The following is a 19,700-nucleotide window of genomic DNA, read 5'->3' as shown; positions in this document are numbered from 1 at the left end:
GGAAAACAGGTCGACCCAAAGACTTAAAAGCAAGCTTGATATAGGCTAACCAAGAGATACTCATTGCTACTTCCAGTGCCATACAATCCTGTATTATGAGCCTATTAAGGAAGAGATCTTCTTATAAACAGACTGATAGCCAGAAGGTCAGGGGACGAAGGTCAATCCAGTCTGTTTTGTAACCAGGGCCTACTTCCTCATGCAACGTTTCTGAGGGGATGCTTGCAGGAACTTTCAGGAGGCCCCTAAGGAAAGAGTTTTTGACCTGTAGCTGGGAACATGATTCATAACCCCAAATCTCACAGCCATAACTGGCCAGTGACACACATTTAGCCTTGTAGACCTTTAACATCGCCTCCACATTAGTTTGGCCCAAGCATCTAGCTATAAGGGCAACCCCTGCAGTGGCCGATTTAAGTTTCAGCTAATGTTTCTTCACCAGTGGTTGCCAAGAAAACCTTAATTCTAAAAGAAGTTCCAGGTAGGAAAAGTGCTCTACCGTAGAGATGGATGGACCCTTTGATACAAAGCTTTTTTGACCTGGTATTCCTAGGTCCCACCAACATCACATGGGATTTGAGATGATTTGTGGAAAAGTCCTGGCCTTCCATATACCCTACATAAAACTCTTATCAGTCGTGGTAGCTTCTTGGCAGTCCTAGACATAAGGACAAGCCGAATATAAAAGAACTGGCAAACGGCGAGCACCTACTATTGGGAAATCTAGATCTTATTTATTTATTTGAAAGGTTTTATAAAGAGCGAACAAGACCCAGAACAGGTATCAGAGCGCTGGATAGAGAGGACAATTAGCATTGCCATGGGGAGACAGCAAAATTACAATACAACAAAGGTAGCATAGGAAGGACCAGGTGAAGGCCCTACTAGAAGAGGCTGTGCAGTTTAAGCAGAGCACTGCACTCCAAGAACGATACAGTACATTTCGAATCAAGTACAAAATTAAACCATTTCAGAGAGAAAGATTGTCAGGCATACATTTCAATACACAAAGTAAAAAAGATTGTCAAGCACTCGATGGACATGATTATCACAAGAACATAGAGGCTATTGCTGTTGAAGTTCTTCCAAAAGTAGGCTTTTGACTTGTTTCTTAAAAGAAGCAGTTGAGGGGTTGGTTCTGATTTCCGTCGGAAGGGCATTCCAGATTCTTGACGCCAGCCCCGAGAAGGTGCGATTGTAGGTTCTTTTTTTGATAAAGTTGGGTGGTTTCAGGAGTAGGGTATTCAAGCTTCTTAAGTTTCGACTGGAACCAGAGAGCTCGAGTTTCTTTGCCAGGTAAACAGGGCTATTGCGGTGAATAGCTTTATGTGTCAGACAAGGAATCTTGAAGCGGATCCTTGCTTCAATGGAAAGCCAGTTAGGTTGAATTAGGTCAGGTGTAATATGATCATGCTTTCTGGAGCTTTTGATTAGTCTGGCAGAGGCATTCAGAGTAGCTCTTAGTGGCGCTAACCTTGCTTTAGGAAGCCCTGCTAGGGTTACCAAGCCATATTCAACTCGCAGGATAACAAGTGATTGGAATGCTGATTGGACGTCCTCAGGAGGTAGGAAAGGTTTGATTTTCCTGAGAGTGTTGCACTGATGGTTCTCACTCTTAGTAGTGGCCCTGATGTGTTATGGAATGTTTAGAAATTTGTCCAGAGTGACACCTAAAGAACAAGCGGAGTCCACCACGTGCAGGGAGCAGTTGAGTGCAGAGGTATCTTTGATCCAGTTTTGCGTTTGGGTCTCTTGGTTGCGGGGTGTAATCAGGAGAAACTCTATTTTGAGTGCATTTAGTAACAGATGGTTATGTGTTAGCCATTGTTGAGTTTTTTGGAGCGCTACAATAAGAGTTTTAATGTCATCTGGATAGGAGATTTTCAAATACACTTGCGTATCATCTGCGTACATATGGTATTGAATGTTTGACCCATTCAAAATAGCAGTTAGCAGTTCCATGAGGAGATTGAAGAGCGTGGACGAGAGAGCAGAGCCCTGAGGTACCCCGATAGTGACCGGGGTGCTTGCAGCCAAAGATTGGTTGACTTTGGTTCTCTGCGTTCGATTGTGCAGGAAGGAGGAGAACCAGTTTAAGACAAGGCCAGATAGCCCCATCCTATATTGCAGAATGTTAATCAAGTTATCATGTTTGCTAGTGTCAAAAGCAGAGGACACGTCTAGAAGAATTCGAAGACAAGGTGTGTCTTGATCCAGAGCTCTCAAGGCGTCATCCACAATGTCCATAAGGGCAGTTTCTGTGCTATGACCTGGTCTAAAGCCTGACTGATGTCGGTCTAGCAGCTGAAATTTCTCGATATGGTTGCATAGCTGAGTGTATACGCACTTCTCGAGCAACTTCACTAAAGACATGATGCTGGTGATCAGCCAGTAGTTATTGGGGTTAGTTAGGTCTGCATTTGGCTTCTTGGGGATAGTCATGACTTGCCCCATTTTAAGGCAGTCCGGAATACTCCCCTGTAAGAGAGGTTGTTGGGTGATCTTGGACCTGAGAGGCAGAATGGCCGAGTTGAGGTCTTTGAGCAGCATAGCAGGGAGTGGATCACTGAAATGGTTGGATGGTTTAAGAGAGGTTATTGGATGTTATATCTCCTCCAAATCAGGGAGTATGAAGGTGTTTCAGCAACCATTGTTTTTGAGTGTGTACTCTGTGGAGTAAGTCGGAGTACTCACTGCTGCTGGTACTGTCACACCCAGGGAGCTCATCGACAGCAGATTAGCAGCGGCACGTTGCAGTTCCCAATCAATACTCCTAGAATTTTCCGAAAAATGAGCTGAGAAGTCTTCTTTACTGGGACCCGCGGTTTTGATTGCAGGAGTAGGATTAGCCTGTTGTTTGATGATATCAGTTTTCTGGGATGGTTTTTTACGCGGTCAAGCTGCGCTCTGAAATGATCTGATTTAGCAATGCGAATGTGTTTGTTAAAAGAGCTTCTCTTCTTCCTTAACTGATTGAGATTAGGGGTGGAGGGGGAATTTCTCCACCGTCTCTCAAAGAGCCTTAAATTGCGACTTTCGTCGTTAAGGTCACCATTGAAAAAAGGTTTGGATTTTTGGCAAGGGATCCTTTCGAGTTGCTTCGGGGCTGCAGAGTAGAGGATGTTTGTCATTGTGTTGACGTAGTGATCTGTCAACTCTTCCAAATTATTCATGTTAGTGGGAGGTTCTAGAAGCTTCATGCTCAAGTTGGTGAGGTTAGGCATGTTGATGTCTCTCAGGTTACGAGAGAGTTGCTTGTTTTTGAGTGGTTGACCTGGTCTGAGCAATACCTTTTCCAGGATGTGAAAGTAGACTTGTTGATGATCAGACTAATCGCATTGTATTATGTCATCTAGTTGAATGATGTGGTCTCTAGCTAAAATAAAGTCAAGGGTAGCACCCTTGGAGTGAGTGGGTCCATTGCAAGCCTGTATATATTTGAGGTTGGAGTGGAATGACTTAAGAGAGCAAATTAGTGTATCATCCATGTCATCTTGTTCCAACAAGGCCGCCACCAAACCATTAATCTACTGAGTGAAGAGAAACAGTGCCAAAATGCACCTGTGGCACACCCCTCTTTTCAATTCCAGGAACTTTGATCTTGATGATATCACAGGAAATTATGTCACATGACCTATGGCTTGCAATTGCTTGCAATTACAGAAAGTGACAACAGTGAACTTTGAAAACCCCCACACCATGAAACCAATATTATTCAAATATAGTGAAAAACGCTGATGCAGATAAAACTCAATTTAAGTTACCACCTGTTAGAAATGGGGGTCTCTGGTTGACAATGGTTTGCACCTTTGTCCAAGTAGGGACCCTTCCTTCTAGCCAGGATAAGGGGGATACACTACTGAAATAACCCCTGCTCACCCCCATAGTATCTTGGCAAAAGCTGTCAGGCTTATCTCAGAGGCAGTGTGTAAAGCATTTGCACATAACCAACAGTAATACTGGGAAAACACTACAAAAGGACACCACACCGGTTTAGAAAAATATCCAATACTTTATATATTCAAAACAAGACCAAAATGATAAAAATCCTTTGTTGCTTGTACTGCCGTACAATTCAGACCCTGTTTGTTGCCTACTCGGGGATCTTACCTGCCACACGCCGCCTGTGCCGCCGCATCGACCTGCCTCCCGCCGCTGCACACCCACGCCATCTGGTGCAGCCGCTGAGAGGAGAGTGGACTTCAAATCCCAGCAGTCTATGCGGCCAGAAGCCGCACACGGGGATATCGCGCCAGGAGGCGCATAAAAACTAGCGTCACCCCCGGTGGAGTGGGGAACTCCTTTGTTGCTTGTACTGCCGTACAATTCAGACCCTGTTTGTTGCCTACTTGGGGATCTTACCTGCCACACGCCGCCTGTGCCGCCGCATCGACCCGCCTCCCGCCGCTGCACACCCACGCCATCTGGTGCAGCCGCTGAGAGGAGAGCGGACTTCAAATCCCAGCAGTCTATGCGGCCGGATGCCACTCACGGGGATATCACGCCAGGAGGCGCATAAAAACTTGCGTCACCTCTGGTGGAGTGGGGAACTCCTTTGTTGCTTGTACAGCCGTACAATTCAGACCCTGTTTGTTGCTACTCGGGGATCTTACCTGCCACAAGCCACCTGTGCCGCCGCATTGACCCGCCTTCCGCCGCTGCACACCCACGTCATCTGGTGCAGCCGCTGAGAGGAGAGCGGACTTCAAATCCCAGCAGTCTATGCGGCCGGAAGCCGCACACGGGGATATCGCGCCAGGAGGCGCATAAAAACTAACATCACCCCCGCGTCGCGGGAGCGCGCGGGCAGCGCCGGGCTAAGCCCGGGCAAAGGGCGGACCGACTGTGGCCATCCGGGGCTGGCCAGGCTGGGCTGGGCCACCCCCCTTTTTGGTCTGTTTTCAACTTAGATCTACGAAGCAAGACTCTAAGCACCATTTGTAAGGAAATCTAGCTTCTCATTCTCTTGCCCATTGTATTGTATTTACCGTATTTATCATGTCTAATATCTTGAACTTAGGCCGAAGATCTTTAACAGGAGGCTCAGTCCAAGGGACCCTGGATGCGTTTATTACAAGGGCTACCTCGGTATTAGAAAAATAAATTATGTTAACTGAGCGGCGTATATCCTTAGAATGCCAGAGAAAACGCTCATCTTTAGGGACTATTCAATCAGCAAAGACCCCCACGCATGCCATTACTTGTTCTGAACCAACTAGTATTATAGGCATACCCCTACAACTACAAGATCTCCCAGCAACCTTACCGACTCAACGGGACCCCTCTAGTACTGACATAAGTCTGGGTTCGAAATCTCCTTCGTCGAAAGATTCATTACTAATGATTTCTGGTAATCAAGTCCCAGAAAAGTCGACCAGTATTAGAAAATTAGGGCCGGCCATTCCCATGAAAAGAAAGAGGGGTGGGGCAAAGCATAAAGGAAGTCGAGCTAAAGCTTGCCGGGCAGACAGGACTCCTAATACACCTAAAGGCCCAGAAATAAGTGAAGCCACTCAAGGCCATTTAAATACACGCCTTATGCAAGTGTTAATGAACAACATCGAGCAACTAATTAAATCGCTTCTCTTGCCTTTAATTGAGAGGGTTAAACGTATGACTGAGCAATTAGGATCCATCTCAGATATGGGGATTGCCAACTCAAATCTACTTAAAGAGATGGCAAAAGACATACCCGAACACATTAGAGCCGAGGACAGCGTCCAAGGCCCCTAAAAATGTAACCAATAGTAAGTCGCAGCCTACAGCCCATGATAATATTACAATGGGTAAACACCCTACAAATATTTCTTCTGACCTCACTAATCCTAGGGAAACATTAGACAAAAGGCAAGTAAACATGAAAGGTCATGAAACATTGGGTAACATACAGAGGACTACCCACAAAGATAAACAGATCACAGGGCCTGCCCAACATATAGATCTCCCACCGGAGGCTGAACCTTTTGTCATTGTTTTAACAGGGGTACCAGAGTTTACAGCAGGAACATTTGAAAGCTATCAGACCCTCAAGAACAGGGTCATGCACTGGCTAAGAGTTAACAGGCCATTACCTCCCAACCTAGACGGCGAAATTTTACATGTTAGAAGGTTGGATTGGGTCTGAAGAATACCGAAGGATGTACCCGGGGACATAATTATTATAAATTTCAGGGATCGCAGGGCCACAAATTATATCCGAGACTGGTTCACGGGGGGTTATGAGGGAGGTATATCCACCAAAGATGTAAATTACTTTTACCCAAAAGCGCTGGTGGGTAACCCCCGGAGACAGGGAAAACAAAATATATGTAGCGATGTACATCCCATGTTCAACATTGCCACCTCAAATCGCTTCTCCTCACTCATGGGGATGGAGGGGGTCGACTGACTGCTACCGGGTAATAATGAGATACTGGGGGACGGAGACAACCCAGAACTAGGACTAGCCAGCCCACTGGACGTGTATAGTGCATGCCTGTCTACTGAACTTTGCGCACAGGGTCCTGTTTGTAGCCTAGTGGTAGATAGTGCTACACCATCTGGTGACAGAGTTCCAATCTCTTTGCCCAGTGAAGGGGATTATATGAAAAACAGGCCCACATTAAGAATAGTAGCTGAGGGGGGGTCCTCCGGTTCGGAAGTTCCAACTATGAGCTCTACAGTGGAAGATGGGGTCACCAATCTAGTAGTAACACATTCAGTGATTACAGGGAATAAGGAGTGTAAGGAATTAAGACCCACTGTATCGTAGAACAAGATAGTGATCCTATCATGGAATATTGCCGGGCTACGATCAAAAAGAGGGGACATAAACTGGGAGGCTTTTCTCTCAGTTCACCACATTATCGCCCTGCAGGAAACATGGGAAGTTAGAGAAGGCTATCACTTGGATGGTTACCAATCATTTAGTAAATTTGCAACACCATCTACAATGGGGAGATCTAGGGGGGGGGCTCTTGTTGTTATTTAGTCTGAAACTACTGTATAAAGCAGTATTAATAGTGACAAGTTCCCAAAATATTTTAGCAGTAAGATTGAAGGGTGATAATTTGCCTACAATCCTGGTGATACATTTTTATAATTCTTTCACCCGGAGCGATGAATTGGACCATTTAAGAGCACTATCGGGTTTTTGGATGATTATGATGAACACAACGACAAGTTTCATTATCTTTTAGTGCTTGGTGATTTTAACATACATGTTTGTCACATGCAATGTTTTCAGAATATGGATTTTGAAAATGACCCATTTGGGAATACTCTTTTTGATCATACTAAGATTGGGGTGTATCTAGAGAGTTTTATATCAGCACATTATCTGTTTGCCCCAGTGCAAGGGGAAACTCAGTGCCCTGTCCCAACGTTTAATGGTCAAGGCAAAAAGTCTATTATAGACTATATTTTAGTGTCGTGCCTTTTGAGAAACACAATAGGTCCTTTGTCTGTTACACAGAATGGTTTTAGTGATCATAACCCACTCACGTTGGACATTAATATCAGGGCCTTTAAAAGTGAGATTGTTTCTGCTACTATTTCAAATTTAAATATTGCCTCTAAATGTCAAGGCCGTAGATTAAGGTGGGAGATGATTACTCCTATTGAGTTCCTGGAAAGCCTGTACAGGAGTAAAACTGAGGATCTGACCATATGTTTAGGTGCAAGTTCAGATCCAAGGGATATCCTCTGTGCTTTTAACCGTATCGCAGAACAGGTAGCAACTAATTTGACTAGGAAAAGTAAAATAATTCCCAAGAAATTGGAAAATTGGTTTAACCAAGCCTGTACTGATACCCACACAGTGCTTCTAGAAGTACTAAAAGAGCCTGGTAAGGATTCCCAGAGGATTGCTGAGGCAAGAAGGGCCTATAAGAAGGCTATTAAACGGAGGAAAATCGAGCTAAAAGATATAGCTTGGCAGGAACTGTCCAAAGCGAGTGTTCTGAAAAGTAGCACTCAATTTTGGAAAGTGATTAATAGTCCTTTGTTTAATGAGACAGAAAATACAAACAAGGATTGTCTCATCCCACCAGAAAAGTGGGTGGAGCACTTTGGTAGTCTTTATGCGGATATAAATAACTCATCTTTTATGATTCTAGGTGATTCTATACGGGCAGGAAAAAATAATTTTACTGAGGAAGAAGTGTTGGATGCTATTGAGTCATGGCACATGGGAAAGCCCCAGGCCCGGACCGGGTTCCGGCAGACCTTTACAGGGCAGATCCTCACTATTGGGCAAAGATTTTAACTTCTGTTTTTAATGCAGTCACTAAAGTGGGTCCCCCAGTGTCTTGGGGTAAGGCGGTTATTGTTCCAATATTTAAGAAGGGTTCAAGAGAGAACCCGGCGTGTTATCGGCCGATCTCTCTCTTGGATTCGGCTGCTAAAATAATGGGAAAAGCCGTACTGGAGCGGCTGACAAACTGGCTGGAAGAGAACGCAGTCATCTCAGATCTACAGTAAGGGTTTAGAAAAGGAAGAGGTACTGCTGGTCAATGCCTCAATTTACATCTAGTGATAGGGAAATACACGGTCGCAAAGCAGGGGGACATACATCTAGCTTTTATGGATTTGTCCACTGTTTTCGACCTTGTAAATCGTCAAAAACTTTGGACTTCCCTGTTTGACATAGGGTTGGACCCCTACTGATATCCTTCCTAGCAGATATCCATGAGAACACTAGCGCAGCAGTTCGCTATAATGAGAATGGGAGCTTGACGGACACCTGGCCAGTAAAGCGAGGGGTAAGGCAAGGGTGTATCCTTGCTCCCTTGCTGTTTACACTCTATATAAACAAGCTGGGTGACGCCCTAATTTCAGCATGCAAGGACATCCCGAGAGTTGGCCAAAAAAAGATTTCCGCACTACTATATGCAGACGATGCTGTGTTAGTGGCTAGGACGGCAAGAGGATTACAATCGCTTTTAGATTGTTTTATTAATTTTATGGACTCTTTGGATTTGAAAACTAATTTTAAAAAGTCACATGCTATGTCATTAGGTAGTGGACAGGCGAAAAAGGCATAATTTTTCTGCAAAGGGCAGGAGCTCTGTTGGACAGGCCACATGAAGGGCCGCTCTCCCCCGGCCCGACCAGGCCCGAGCCCGGTCACACAAGTACCACCCACCACCATTGCACACCCTCCGTCCCCTCAGGGACCTCTGCCTTCGAACATATCGACCTCGTGGGCCCGATCCACTGCTGGCCCACGCGCCCTCCGGGACGCCATCTTGGACACTCCACCACGAGGCCGCCTGGCCCCCGATCGACCTCAACCCTGGGCCTAGCCAGGCCTCAGACATCCCGGCACCACCATCCACCCAGGAGGTGAGCGGGCTACTTGGTAAGTCAATGGGAGAAAGAGGTGTCGATGGCTCTCCCCCGCCAAGTGCCGCTCGGCCATCGCCTCCTCGGGCGCTGGCTCCACCCCCCTGCTGGGTGTCGGGACACCCTCATCCCGGACCTCCCGACCTCCAGGTGCGAGGGTCCGGACATCAAAGAACATCAGCCCTATAACTGGGGCAGCCCAGAGCAGGAGGGTAGTTGTATCTTGGAGTCGAGAGACGCAAAGAAGACTCATCCTTGACGGACTACTGGCGCTGCCATAGCTCTGCCTCGTGCACCTTCGTCTTGCCTGCCGGCGCTGCCGCAACCTTCGTAACCTTCCAAATCCTTCATCGTCGTCGGGACCTGCTGGCGTGGCCGCGGACCGTTTGCAACCATCATCTCATCGGGACCTGCTGGCTCCGCCGCGGACCGTCGTTTCCTTCGTCCATCTCGGGACCTGCTGGCTCCGCCGCGGCCCGATCATCTAGAACGCCGAGCTCGAGGAAAAGAGACTGGCATATGAACACGAGCGAAAACTAGCTGAGATCGATCTACGCAAGCAGAATAAAGAAGTAGGGGTGTACGAGCAACCCCACACCCCAGGGGCAACAGAGAAAAAGGTACACATCCCCAAAGACGTCGTTCGACCGAGGTACGAGCCTTCCTGGGCCTCACGGGCTATTACCGAAGGTTTGTGAAAGACTATGGTACTATAGTGGGGCCCCTCACAGAACTTACGTCCAAAAATCAACCCAAGAAAGTCAACTGGACCGCCGATTGTCAAACAGCATTCGAGCAATTGAAAGCCGCCATGTGTTCCGCCCCTGTGCTCCAGGCCCCCGACTACAGCAGGGAGTTCGTCGTCCAGACGGATGCCTCCGACCATGGCATTGGGGCAGTCCTGTCTCAAGTAAACACCGAGGGCCTTGATCAGCCAGTGGCCTTCATCAGCAGACGACTCCTACCACGAGAACAACGCTGGAGCACCATAGAGAGGGAGGCCTTCGCAGTGGTATGGGCCCTCAAGAAGCTCCGGCCCTACCTCTTTGGCACACACTTTCGGGTACAGACCGACCACCGACCCCTGCAGTGGCTGATGCAGATGCGGGGAGAAAACCCGAAGTTACTACGTTGGTCCATCTCCCTACAAGGGATGGACTTCACCGTTGAACACCGGCCTGGGCCAGATCACGCCAACGCAGATGGCCTGTCCCGGTTTTTCCGCCTCGACGAGGAGAGTCCCCAAGAGGATGGGTAACTCTCCCCGCCTTCAGCTGGGGGGGACGCATGTTGGACAGGCCACATGAAGGGCCGCTCTCCCCCGGCCCGACCAGGCCCGAGCCCGGTCACACAAGTACCACCCACCACCATTGCACACCCTCCGTCCCCTCAGGGACCTCTGCCTTCGAACATATCGACCTCGTGGGCCCGATCCACTGCTGGCCCACGCGCCCTCCGGGACGCCATCTTGGACACTCCACCACGAGGCCGCCTGGCCCCCGATCGACCTCAACCCTGGGCCTAGCCAGGCCTCAGACATCCCGGCACCACCATCCACCCAGGAGGTGAGCGGGCTACTTGGTAAGTCAATGGGAGAAAGAGGTGTCGATGGCTCTCCCCCGCCAAGTGCCGCTCGGCCATCGCCTCCTCGGGCGCTGGCTCCACCCCCCTGCTGGGTGTCGGGACACCCTCATCCCGGACCTCCCGACCTCCAGGTGCGAGGGTCCGGACATCAAAGAACATCAGCCCTATAACTGGGGCAGCCCAGAGCAGGAGGGTAGTTGTATCTTGGAGTCGAGAGACGCAAAGAAGACTCATCCTTGACGGACTACTGGCGCTGCCATAGCTCTGCCTCGTGCACCTTCGTCTTGCCTGCCGGCGCTGCCGCAACCTTCGTAACCTTCCAAATCCTTCATCGTCGTCGGGACCTGCTGGCGTGGCCGCGGACCGTTTGCAACCATCATCTCATCGGGACCTGCTGGCTCCGCCGCGGACCGTCGTTTCCTTCGTCCATCTCGGGACCTGCTGGCTCCGCCGCGGCCCGATCATCTAGAACGCCGAGCTCGAGGATTGAGAGCTATTTCCACTTTTTGGTAACAAGACTGTCCCGCTACCCTTTTCCCAAACCAGAGACCAGAATCGAGGGGACCCCTGAGTCCAGACCTCCTTGTACAAATCCATCGTACTTAAAGAATTGCCTATAAAGTATCGTTGAACCTTACCCTTGTGTGGTGTCCGTCTGTGGGGGGGGAAGTTACTTGTCTGTACGATCGCTGGAGACGGCTCTCCCCGGAGACCTCTCCCTTTATCCTCGGCCGACCCTCCCGGTCCGTCTAACAAGCTCATTAAAAGTACCTACCTTCCCATACTTGGGTATTGTATTTGATGATAGAAGGTCATGGGCGATGCAACGCGCATTGAAAAAAACACACTAGTGAGGGCCACAGGGGCCCTGTTGGGCTTTGCGAAACGTGTAGGCTGCAAGCCATTATCGGCCCTTATGAAAATCTATAACGCTAAATGTGTGCCCATGGTGTTGTATGGGAGTGAGGTGTGGGGCTATACTGAAGTAAGTGAGATCCAAACTGCAGAAAATGTCTTTTTTAGAAAAGTGTTGTCGCTCCCTCATTCTGCAGCTACCTTTAACATACATGAAGACCTGGGGGCTGGATATATTTCTGATCAGATTGCTGTGGCACCGATACTAGGGTGACAAAGAATTTGGACACAGCAAGCTCCGAACTTAAATCAATTTATTATGTTTGTCCCTAGATAAGGCCTTGGCTATACCTTGGATACGTTATATTAAAACTCAAATGGATTCAATGGGTAGCCCTGATCTGTTTACAAACCCTAGGGCTTTAAGTAAAATTGCAATCAAGGCAGTAAAATCCCAATTCCTAAATAGGGTGAAGTCACAAAGGGAAGAAGACGAATTGGTAAAACCATCAGTCAGAAATTTTGTTATGCTAAGTACAGGGAGAGAGATACAGCCGTACTTAACCTATATAAACAAGCCATTCCATCTGTTTGTTTTATTAAGGTTTAAGCATAACATGCTACCATGGTTGCTATCTTTCCCTAGGGGGTTTGCTAAAAGTGGGACTTTGGGGCCGTGCCCATGTGATGATAATTCTGAGCAAAACGTGCTTCACATGATCTTTTTCTGTACGTTTTATGTACTGCCACGTAAGAAATTCATCTTGCCATTGTTAAGAGGTTATAATTTTGAGCAGGTCAGACCAGCTTTGGTCTATTGACAAATGCTCGGGACTGCTGTGGTATGTTTTGGGGTGTCGAGTTACATTACAGGGGCTATGAGATGTAGAAAGAAATTATTGTTACCCTAAATCGCCTTCCTTCACCCTACCTGTAATGTTGCCCCCAGTATGTTAAAAAGTTTATGCTGTGACGACCATCAGAGAATTTTGGATTTTTAAATAATTGATAATCTTTATTGGGCGACAAACTTTTTATCTTGTATATGTGTTTGCCAAATGTAAAGCACTTTTTATATTGTATTGTATTTAGTTGGGCTAGTTGTGATATGTAAACATGATCAATTGTGAAGTGAAATACTGTGCTGTGCTTTGATGGTTTTAAAATTTTTAACCGAATAAAGCAACATTTTTGACTTTTGACGTATGACTTTTGATAAAAATCCAACATACAGGAATTAAAAATATGCACTTTGCAAGAATACCTTAAAATGCAGTTTCTTGAAGTCTGTAGCTCCGTCCTGCACTACAGCGGTGCTGAAAACAATAGAATCCAATAGTTCCATCTGACTGTGTCAGTCGTGTGTTGGCAGACTCGTAAACAGTACCTTTTCATTGCGGCTGATCATGTTGGTGTGGGCCGGTCGTGACAACTGTCGCGGTTGCAGTGTGAAGTGGAGCGGTGCTGTGTGCGCTTCCCTCAAGTAGTGGTGCAGGCAGCAGCTCAGTCCAGCGGCATCGGTCAGACCAGGGCTGCAGTGCGGAGTGAAAGTGGTGCTCGTTGCAGTGTTGACAGATCACGGTGCAGCCAGCTGTGGGGAGCTGTTATTGGCCAGTCTGGACTGCGGTTTGGGACGTGGTTGTGCGTCAAAAGACTTACAAGCGGTGCTCCCAAGCCAAGGGGCGGTCACGGGCATTATAGTCAGTGGGCAGCGACGGTGTCGGTGAGACCAGGGCAGCAAGGTGAAGTGAGGTAGTGTGGAGAGCAGAGCCCACAGGTCACTGTTCAAGCCGCGGCTCGGTGGTTGCGGCATCGGTCGTCATCATCAGTGAGATCAAGGTTGCGGTGCGAGGATGCGGTGGTGCCCTCATCCGTGGCTTCAAGACACGGGGCCAGCGATGGAGTCGGTTGCTTTCCCCCCTCTGTAGCAACTGAAACCACAGTTTCAGAGGCGGTACCCAGAGGTCAGTGATGTCTTTGTGGTCCCTGAAACTTCAGAACAGGACACAAGCTCTACTTCAAGCCCTTGGAGATACTCAGCAACAAGTTTGAGAAAGTACAGTCCAGTCCTTCCACTGCCCAAGGCAGAAGCAGCAACTGAAGGCCAACCCAACAAAGCAACAATACAACAATACAACAAAGGGGCAGCACTCCTCCTGGCAGTTCTTCCAGCTCTTCTTCTTCTTCAGGTTCCTTGATTCCTTGATTCCAGCGAGTTCTAAAGTTCTGGGGTCTAGGCCCCAATATTTAAACTCAGTTTCTTTTTGTTCTTTTGAGCAGAGAGTGTCTGTGCCTAGCCCATACCAGTTCCACACTCTCTGTCTCTGCTTTCTGGCAGGAGGTGGAGATAGCATTGCCAAAGGCAGGCCAGGCCCATTCATGTGCAAGAAAATCTCCTCCCACTACTCTAAATGCAGTCCAGGTCTATTCAGCCCAGCCCTGACTCATCTAGGAAAGACAGGTCCTCAGGTCGCTCCCCACACCGCACGGCTCCTGCTGTGCGCCCGTGACTCTGCCCCACTGCTGCCGCTAGTTCGCCGCTGGTGTGCCCCTGGTGACTGATTTTGCGTTTCTCCACTGTACTGCTAATTTGTTTTTACCACCTTGGCATTTGTATTTTGTATTCTGTTTTTAGGCGTTCCTTTGCGCCCCTTGCCCTCTGTGCCCCCTCGCTTCCCGCCGCTGCTCCCCTGTGACCCGCCCTCTTTTCCCTTCTGTGTCCCCTCCCCTCGCCCATTGGCCGCTCCGCTCCCGCCTCCCAGCTGCTCCTCCCTCCCACTTGGCCTCTTATGGAGGTCGCCGCGCGGCAGTTATTGTGACCTGACCTCAGGTCGCTCCCCACGCTGCACGGCTCCTCCTGTGCGCACGTAACTCTGCCCCACTGCTGCCGCTGCCGGGAATTCACAGCTGGTGTGCCCCTGGTGACTGTTTTTGCGTTTCTCCACTGTACTGCTAATTTGTTTTTACCACCTTGGCATTTGTATTTTGTATTCTGTTTTTAGGCGTTCCTTTGCGCCTCTTGCCCTCTGTGCCCCCCGCTGCTCCCCTGCAGCCCTGCCCCCTTTTGCCTTCTGTGTCCTGTCCCCTCGCCCATTGGCCGCCCTGCTCCCGCCTCCCAGCTGCTCCTCCCTCCCACTGGCCTTTATGGAGGTCGCCGCGCGGCAGTGATTGTGACCTGACCTCAGGTCGCTCCCCACCCTGCATGGCTCCTCCTGTGCGCCCGTGACTCTGCCCCACTGCTACCCCTGCCGGGAGTTTGCCGCTGGGGTGCCCCTGGTGACTGTTTTTGCGTTTCTCCACTGTACTGCTAATTTGTTTTTACCACCTTGGCATTTGTATTTTGTATTCTGTTTTTAGGCGTTCCTTTGCACCCCTTGCCCTCTGTGCCCCCCGCTTCCCGCTCCTGCTCCCCTGGGGCGCGCCCCCTTTTGCCTTCTGTATCCCATCCCCTTGCCCATTGGCCGCTCCGCTCCCGCCTCCCAGCTGCTCCTCCCTCCCACTTGGCCTCTTATGGAGGACGCCGTGCGGAAGCGCAGTGGATGTGCGCAGTGGGCGTACCGCTGCAAGCCTGTCTGCGCCTGGACCGCACCCAGCGCCAGACCCCCTGTACCCCGCGCCCCCCGCAATGCCAGACTGCACTACCACTCCAGCACCCTCCACACACTCAACCCCGGACGATATCACCCTTGCTGCCAGGCCATCCCGAAGCACACCCAAGGGCCTTTCACCTGTCGGAACTGCAGATACACCAGCATCCAGCCTGCAAACCACCAACCAGAGAACCCAACCACCTCAGATGCATCCTCCTCAACACCTGCTCCGCTCGCAAGCATGCCATCGAACTCTGGGACCTCTTAGACTCTACCGCCCCCAACGTCGCCTTCCTGACGGAGACCTGGCTGAATGCCACCTCAGCACCAGACATCGCCATAGCCATCCCACAGGGCTACAAGATCTCCCGCAGAGACCATGCCAACGGAGTTGGAGGGGGAATCGCCATCGTCCACAAAGACACCCTCAGAGTCTGGACCAACACCGACGAAACCCTCACCACTGCCGAGCACATGCACTTCCAGATCCACACCGACACCAACACGACCCTCAGAGGAACACTCGTCTACAGACCACCCGGACCACGACTACAGTTCAGCGACACTATCGCTGACCTCGCCTCCGCGGACTACATCCTCCTCGGGGACCTGATCTTCCACCTCGAGAACAACAATGACGCCAACTCCACCACCCTGATCGACAATCTCGCCAACCTCGGACTCAAACAACTCGTGACAACTCCCATCCACACCGCTGGACACACGCTGGACTCCATCTTCTCTGCAAGCCCCCGCGTCTCCTTCAACCACACCACCGTACCCCACTGGACCGACCACAGATGCGTCCACTTCACCTTCAGGAAACCCACCACACGGCACCCAACAGCTGCCACGCCGCTGCTGGGGCATGGTCACCAAGGATCAACTGACCACCACCCTCGCCCTGAGACCACCCGCCGACCCCATCAACCCCGACTCCGCCGCTACCAACCTCAAAGAGTGGATCAACGACTGCCCCAACATCCTCCCCCCTCTCAAGATCTCCACAACCAACCACACCAACAAGAAAGCCGCCTGGTTCAACGAAGACCTCTGGACCTCCAAACACACCTGTCGGAAACTGGAGAAGAAATGGCTCCGCGACCGATCACCAGACAGCCTCACAGCCCACAAGAACGCCACCCACAGACACCACCAACTCATCAGGACAGCCAAAAGGACTGCCTTCAAGGACCGCCTAGACAACAACGCACACAACACCAAAGAGCTCTTCAGCATCGTGAAAGAACTCTCCAACCCCAGCTCCAACACCAATGACATTCCACCATCACAATGTTGTGAATGTATCAGGGACCCTAATTAAGACATTCCCGATGTATGCCCTTATGTGGTTATAGCAAATAATATCCTTATAAAGGCATAAGAATCATATCCATATTAAGTCATAACCAATGCAGTCCAAATACAGCAAGGCTACTCCCATAGACTCCTAGAAAGCACAACGCATTCTTAAACAAACCAAACCTCCAGCAGCCCGGGAATTCCCCCTGCTTCTGTTTTGATTTGTCCTAAGAACTCCTAGAGTCCTGAAAGAACTGCCAGTTCTTAGTGACGTCTTATGTCCAACCTTACGTCAAACTCGGCACCTTCCAGGTATAAATATACCAGCATCTGCCTTAAGCAACACACCGTGGTTTGGAGCAGATCGGCTATCTACTTGCCCGACGCCCTGCTGATGCGAGTGCCGAAGGAAGCCAACCCTCCCTGCTGACGCACTGAGAGAGACGCTGTCCTTTCTCTTGCCGAGAAATCCAGCTCCAGTGTTTTACGGTCACCCTCGCGGATTGCTGGGAGATCGAGTCCTGAGAGAGAGATACAAGACCCCCTTCATTCTATACCTAAGGTACGGAGCTGGTTAGACCCATAGAGAATTCTTGATTCAGATTCTTGGCAAAAAACTGTAACTCATCTACTCCTTCTCACGTACTAGGCTTAGGTTAGGTACACCGGGGTAGGCGTATCTTAGAAACACCAGTTGAGTACGTTTAGTCATTATTTTATCAGTGTATGTATTTTATCCATTTTAAGCATGTTATGGCTTAGAAACCATATAAATGCTTTTACAGTATTATTTCATAATACTCCTTTTACTGTATGCACTTTACTTTATGACAAGTATTGCAATTGTGGCAATTCATTTCTCTTGCATGAGAAAGAAGACTGCTCAATAAATAACCCTTTTATTGAAAACGCCCATCTCTCTATTTCTCTGCATTTCTGGTGAAACGAAGCATGCACGATTGACTGAGTAAAATAGCTATCTATTGTTTCCGCGACTCTGGAGATATTCCTTATTTCAGGGGGAACAAAGTTGTCATGTTATATGGTTGTCAGAAGCTAATTCCTTCTTGTCTATTCAGGGAAGTTAACACCTTCTTGTTTACTCGAGAAAGTTTCTAGTGACCTCTGAGCTAGCTGGCACACACAATTAAGTCTAACATATTCAATAGAGACCTGGTCGACCTCAGTCCTACGTCTACACTATCGTTTATGTTATTCCAATGCACAGAGCCTATTGGGAATATTGGAACTACACTACAACAAGACCTGTGCGATTCCCTGGCCACCTTCTTTCACCGCAAGATCACCGGCATCCATGACAGCTTCAACTGCGACACCCCCGCACCCACCACCAAGACCACCATCCCCGCGACATCCACCCACACCAGTCGCCTGACCGCCTGGTCCAACGTCAGCGAAGAAGACACCATCAAAACCATGAACTCCATCCACTCCGGATCCCCATCCGACCCGTGCCTTCACCACATTTTCAACATAGCCAGCACAACCATCGGACCCCACCTCCGGAAAACAATCAACATCTCCTTCGAGACAGCATCCTTCCCGGAAAGCAGGAAACACGCCGAGATCAGCGCCCTTCTGAAGAAACCCAAGGCAGCCCCCAAGGACCTCAAGAACTTCCGGCCCATCTCCCTGCTCCCGTTCCCAGCAAAAGTGACAGAGAAGATTGTCAACAAACAGCTAACCCGCTACCTCGAAGACAACAACATCTTGGACCCTCCCCAATCCGGCTTCCGCAGCAACCACAGCACCAAGACCGCCCTCATCGCCGCCACCGACGACATCAGGATCCTGAAGGACAAAGGAGAACCAGCCGCCCTCATCCTCCTGGACCTGTCAGCTGCCTTCGACGCGGTCTGCCACCGCACCCTATCAGCGCGCCTCCATGACGCCGGTATTCAAGCAAAGGCCCTGGCCTGGACCACATCCTTCCTCTCCGGCAGAACCCAGAGCGTCTGCCTCCCACCCTTCCGCTCAAAAACCACTGAGATCATCTGCGGCTTCCCACAGGGATCCTCCTTTAGCCCGACGCTGTTCAACATCTACAAGGCACCTCTCACCCACATCGCACGACAGCACAACCTCAACATAATCTCCTACGTCGACGACACCCAGCTGGTCATATCCCTCACCGAAGACCCCCACACTGCCAAAGCCAACCTCCACAGAGGAATGAAGGCCGTCGCCGACTAGATGAAGGACAGCAGACTGAAGCTGAATTCAGACAAGACGGAGGTCCTCATCCTCGGACCCACATCATCAGCCTGGGACGACTCCTGGTGGCCCACATCGCTAGGCACAGCCCCAGAACCCACCGACCACGCACGCAACCTGGGGTTCATTGTAGACTCCACCCTCTCCATGACCAAGCAAGTCAACGCCGTCTCCGCGTCCTGCTTCAACACCCTCTGGATGCTCTGCAGGATCTTCAAATGGATCCCTCCCGACACGAGAAAAACCGTCACCCAGGTCCTCATCACCAGCAGACTCGACTACAGGAACGCCCTCTACTCAGGAACAACAACCAAGCTCCTGAGACGACTACAACGAATCCAGAAAGTCTCGGCACGACTGATCCTCAACGTCCCCCGACGCAACCACATCACACTTCACCTGAGAGGCCTTCGCTGGCTCCCCGTCAAAAAAAGAATCACCTTCAAACTCCTCACCCACTCACACAAGGCGCTACACAACACCAGACCAACATACCTCAACAACCGACTCAGCATCCACACCCCCACCCGCAACCTCCGCTCTGCCACCCTCGCCCTCGCCACAGTTCCTCGTATCCGGAAAACCACCGCTGGCGGCAGATCCTTCTCCTACCTCGCCGCCAAGACCTGGAACACTCTCCTTACCAGCCTACGACAGACCCAGGACCTGCTGGCCTTCAGAAGACTTCTCAAGACGTGGCTCTTTGATCAGTAGCAGCCCCCCCCCAGCGCCTTGAGACCCTCACGGGTATGTAGCGCGCTCTACAAACTTAAAAAACAGGGTTCCTGTCAATTTCGTTCCTAAAAATGT

This window comes from Lissotriton vulgaris, chromosome 4_1 (genome assembly GCF_964263255.1).
Source record: "Lissotriton vulgaris chromosome 4_1, aLisVul1.2, whole genome shotgun sequence".
Classification (NCBI taxonomy): Eukaryota; Metazoa; Chordata; class Amphibia; order Caudata; family Salamandridae; genus Lissotriton; species Lissotriton vulgaris.
Note: the sequence above shows the minus strand (reverse complement) of the source record.